The 5,716-nt window shown below is 40.0% G+C and overlaps 1 pseudogene; it reads left to right on the top strand.

Moving 5' to 3' along the window:
• Positions 1–4,876: 4,876 nt before the first annotated feature.
• LOC112427570 (small nucleolar RNA U3) lies at positions 4,877–5,076 on the top strand (annotated as a pseudogene).
• Positions 5,077–5,716: the final 640 nt, after the last annotated feature.

Below are 5,716 nucleotides of genomic sequence, written 5' to 3'. Positions count from 1 at the left end.
TACTAACATTTCCCCTCTACTGCCACCAGTCAGCCCCCGACCCCAAGTCCCAGTCCTCTGGTTCCCCAAACTAGAACCTAACTCATCTCTTATTGTCCTGTTTGCGTCCATGTTGAATAGAATTAGTATCAATGAAACTCTGTTTTAATAAATATGTTTCCACTGAGCTGGCCAAAATAAATATCCACCACAGCTTCCAACACATACTTAGTGCCTTATCATTATTCTTCCAAGAGAATTATCCTAACCCCCAAACCACTCAGTTCCTGAAGACCACTTATGCCACTATTTAATGACATCCTTGTGTTTTATATATGAGTGTAAGGCAGCAGCTACGCTCTGGCAAAAAGCAAAAAAAAGTACCATAAGCGTGTGTATACGCTGGATTCCTGCCTTTTTCCCTCCTTCCCTCCTTCCCTCCCTTCCTTTCTTTCTTCCTTCCTTCTTTTCACTGTTACACATCAAAGCATCTGATATATGCCTGGTACTGAGGGTACAGCAGCAAGCAAAATGAAATCTTTAATCTTTGGAGCCTACATTCTAGAGGTAAGAAATAATTGATATACAGTATACAGCCACACCTAAGGGATCATGCAGGTCCATTTCCAGACCACTACGATCAAACAAATATTGCAATAAAACAAGTCATATAGTTTTTTAGTTTCCCAGGACATTTAAAAGTTATGTTTATACTATACCATATTCTAATAATGTGCAATAGCATTATGTCTAAATAACAATGCATATACCTCAATTAAAAATAGTGTACTGCTTAAAAAAATCATCTGAGCCTTCATTATCTCTTTGCTTATAAAGGGTCTTGCCTCAGTGTTGATTACTACAGACTGATAAGGGCTGTGGTTGTTGAAGCCTGGGGTGGCTGTGGGAAATTTTAAAAATAAGACAAAAATGACTTTTGCCACATTGATGTATTTTTCCTTTTGTGAAAGACTTCTCTATAGCATAAGATGTTGTTTGATAGCATTGTACCCACAGAAGAACTGTCAAACCTAGAGTCAATCCTCCTAAACTCTGCTGCTGCTTTATTAACAAAGTTTATTTCATATTTTAAATCCTTTGTTGTCATTTGAACAATGTTCATAGCATCTTCACCAGAAGTTGATTCTTTTTTTTTTATTATTATTATGCTTTAAGTTCTAGGGTACATGTGCACAGCGTGCAGGTTTGTTACATATGTATACATGTGCCATGTTGGTGTGCTGCACCCATTAACTCGTTATTTACATTAGGTATATCTACTAATGCTATCCCTCCCCCCTCCCCCTCCCCCACAATAGGCCCCAGTGTGTGATGTTCCTCTTCCTGTGTCCAATTGATCTCATTGTTCAATTCCCACCTATGAGTGAGAACATGTGGCGTTTGGTTTTCTGTTTTTGTGATAGTTTGCTGAGAATGATGGTTTCCAGCTGCATCCATGTCCCTACAAAGGACACGAACTCATCCTTTTTTATGGCTGCATACTATTCCATGGTGTATATGTGCCACATTTTCTTAATCCAGTCTGTCACTGATGGACATTTGGGTTGATTCCAAGTCTTTGCTATTGTGAATAGTGCCGCAATAAACATACATGTGCATGTGTCTTTGTAGCAGCATGCCTTATAATCCTTTGGGTATATCCCCAGTAATGGGATGGCTGGGTCAAATGGTATTTCTAGTTCTAGATCCTTGAGGAATCGCCACACTGTTTTCCACAATGGTTGAACTAGTTTACAGTCCCACCAACAGTGTAAAAGTGTTCCTATTTCTCCACATCCTCTCCAGCACCTGTTGTTTCCTGACTTTTTAATGATTGCCATTCTAACCAGTGTGAGATGGTATCTCATTGTGGTTTTGATTTGCATTTCTCTGATGGCGAGTGATGATGAGCATTTTTTTATGTGTCTGTTGGCTGTATAAATGTCACCAGAAGTTGAATCTATCTCAGGAAACCACTTTCTTTGCTTATCGATAAAAAGCAAGTCTTCAGTTGTTAAGTTTTATAATGAGATTGCAGCAATTTAGTAACATCTTAGGCTCCACTTCTAATTCTAGCTCTCTTGTTATTTTCACCACAACTACAGTGACTGTCTCCACTGAAATCTTGAACCTCTGAAAGTCTTACATGAGGTTTGGAATCTAATTCCTTCAAATTCCTGTTGATGTTGATATTTTGACCTCATCCCATGAATCACAAATGTTCTTAATTTCATCAAGACTGGTGAATTCTTTCCAGAAAGCTTTTGTTTACTTTGCCCAGATCCATCAGAGGAATTGCTATCTATGGCAGCTATTACCTTATTAAACGTATTTCTTAAATAAGACTTGAAAGTCAAAATTCGTTCTTGATCCATGGGCTGCAGAATGGATGTTATGTTAGCAGGCATGAAAACAATATTTATCTCCTTGTACACCTTCAGCAGAGCTCTTGGGTGACCACGTGCATTGTCAATGAGCAGTAATAGTTTGAAAGGCATCATTTTTTCTCAGCAGCAGTCCTCAACAGTGGGCTTAAAACATTCAGTAAACCATTCTGCAAACAGATATGTTGTCATCCAGACTTTGTTGTTTCATCTATAGAGCATACACAGAGTAGACTTAGCCTAATTCTTAAGAGCCCTAGAATTTTTGGAATGGTAAATGAGCATTGGCTTAAGCTTAAAGTCACCACCTGCATTAGCTTCTAACAAGAGAGCCAGCCTATCCTTTGAAGCTATAAAACTGGCCATTGACTTCTCCACTCCAGCTATGGAAGTCCTAGATGACATCTCCTTCCAACAGAAGACTGTTAGATCTGCACTGAACATCTTTTATTTAGTGTAGCCACTTTCAACAATGATCTTAGCAAGATCAGGATAACGTGCTGCAGCTTCTGATCAGCACTGCTGCTTCACTTTGCACTTTCATGTTATGAAGATGGCTGATTTCCTTAAACTTCAGGAACTAACCTCTACTAGCTCCAGAGTTTTCTTCTGCAGCTGCTTCACATCTCTCAGGCTTTCTAGAATTGAAGAGATTTAGGGCCTTGCTCTGGATTAGACTTTGGCTTAAGGGAATATTCTAGCTGTTTGATCTTCTATCCAGACCACTAAAACTTTCTACATATCGGGAATAAGACTGTTTGGCTTTCTTATTATTCATGTGTTCACTGGAGAAGCACTTTAAATCTCCTTCAAGAACTTCTTGTTTACATTCACAATTTGTTTAACTTTGGCACAAGAGGCCTAGCCTGTTTAAGCTTTCAATATGCCTTCTTCACTGAACTTAATCATTCCTAGCTTTTGATTGAAAGTGACAGACATGTGACTCTTTCAGTTGAATACTTAGAAGCCATTGTAGGTTTATTAATTTGGCCTAATTTCAATATTATTGTGTCTCAGAGAATAGGGAGGCCTAAGGAAAGCAAGAGAGATGGGGAAACAGCCAGTCGGTGGAGCAGTCAGAACATGCACATTTATCAATTCAGTACGCTATCTTATATGGGCACAGTTTGTGGCACCCCAAAACAATTACAATAGTAACATCAAAGATCTCCGATCACAGATCACCATAAAAGATATAATGGTCATGAAAAAGTTTGAAATCGAGAGAGTTACCAAAATGTGACAGGGACACGATGTGAGTACGTGCTATTGGGAAAATGGTGCCAGTAGATTTGCTCAGGTAGGGTTGCCACAAACCATTAATTTGTAAAAAAAAAAAAAAAAAAAAAAAAAGTAATACTGGTGAAGTACAATAAATCAAAGCACCAATAAAATGGGGTATGCCTGTAGATAGAGAAAGAGAGAGAGAGAAGAGAGCGAGATCAACACATACATACATGATGTAGTGATAAGCACTCTCTAGGAGGATTATCCCATGGACAGCAAACAGCAAATGCTAAAGTCTTACATTTTAAGACTATTTCCCAAAGTTATTGACAAATTTTCTTTTTGGTGGGAATGCTTGGTAAGTTTTAGACCTATAACATCAATTGAATTCATTGAATATGAAAATCAGTGTTTAATTTCATTCAAAAAATGTTAACTTATACTCAGTTCTCCAGGGTCTTCTGATTTAGTTGGAGACAGAAATAGACACACACGGAAGAACAAAGAAGCATAGGCCATTTTGGAGTGCAATCGACCCCATTCCTCCCAAGAAATACATTCTGACTTTCTATAGAGCAGATGCCTGAGTTCACAATAATAGATGAATAAGATATTAATTAATAGAAACCTATATTTCTCATACTTATTTTCATACAAGATGGTTCAGGTAAGGAATCAAAGGAAAGAGATAAAGAAATAAAGTGGAGGAAGGTAAAGAGAAATCTGACTAGTTTACAACCTTGTCTACAGCAGCAGAGATGCTCTGTAAAAAAAGATGTTACAACCACTAAGTTTGGAAAATGTAGTATTGAGAGACTTGCACCATACATCAGCAAAATAAAAGTTCTGAGATGTCCGGCAGATTAAAAAACAGAACCGTTTCTTTACGTGAAGTCTATTTACATTCTCACCGAATGCAAATGTGACTGGGGCTAGTCAGATTAAAAAACTTTTATTAAGGCAGCATCCCCAACCTTTTTGGCACCAGAGACAAGTTTTCTGAAAGACAATTTTTCCACAGAGTAGGGGTAGGGGGATGGTTTTGGGATGAAACTGTTCCACCTCGGGTCATCAGGCATTAGATTTCCATAAGAATCAGGCAACCTAGAACCCTTGCATGTGCAGTTCACAATAGGGTTCCTGCTCCTATGAAAATCTAATGCCCCGCTGATCTGACGGGAGGTGGAGCTCAGGAGGTAATGCTGGCTTGCCCCCTGTTTCTGTGGGGCCTACTGTGTGGACTGTTTCCTCGGACTGGGGAGCCCAGCATTAAGAAATGTAAAATGATGATTATATTTTCAGGGATCATTTCTATAGTTTGTCACTAGAGAAGTTTTTCTGAATGTGTAGAGCACCAGAAACATGAGGAAGAGGAGCAGGGTTCTCTCCTGACTGTGAAGCTGGCTCTTGGCACTGCTTTCCTGCAACTGCTATTTGCCATTGGTGATTGTGGAGAGTCAGAGGGAGAGGATGCAGTCTGAGTGGTTTCTGCTATAGAAAGAAACAGAGAAAGGCAGGAAGGGAGGGAAGAAGGAGGGAGGAAGGAAAGAAAGGAGGGAGGAAGGAAAGGAAAAAAGGAGGAAAGAAAGGAAGAAGGGAGGCAGGGAAGTAAGAAGGGAGGAACGGAGGGAGGAAGAAGGGAGGGAGGAAGGAAGGAAAAGAGGGAGGGGGTAAGGAAGGGAGGGAGGGAGGAGGGAAGGAAGGAAAGAAGAGAGGAAGGAAGGAAGAGAGGGAGGGAGGGAGTAGGGAAAGAAGGAGGGAAGGAAGGGAGGGAAGAAGGGAGAAAAGCAAGAAGGAAGGAGAGAAGGAGGGAAGGAAGGGAGGGAAGAAGGGAGAAAAGCAAGAAGGAAGGAAGGAAAGATGGAAGGAAGGAAGGAGGGAAGAAAGGGAGGAAGGAAAGAAGGAGAGAAGGAGGGAAGGAGGGAGGGAGAGAGGGGGAGAGGGGAAACAAAAGAAAAAAAGAAAAGAAGAGAAAAGAAAAGAAAAAAAGAGACAGGGAAGTAAGGATTGAATTTTCTCCTAATACCAACCATGTCTCTGAGCTCTAGATCAGGAGAATCCAGATCCTCTTCACTGTTTGTGTAAATTCACCACCTGGTACCTCCCAATTCTTAGGGCAAATGTCC

The sequence above is a fragment of the Macaca nemestrina genome, chromosome 15, assembly GCF_043159975.1.
Source record: "Macaca nemestrina isolate mMacNem1 chromosome 15, mMacNem.hap1, whole genome shotgun sequence".
NCBI classification, from domain to species: Eukaryota; Metazoa; Chordata; class Mammalia; order Primates; family Cercopithecidae; genus Macaca; species Macaca nemestrina.
Note: the sequence above shows the minus strand (reverse complement) of the source record. Positions and strands in the feature narration are given on the sequence as shown.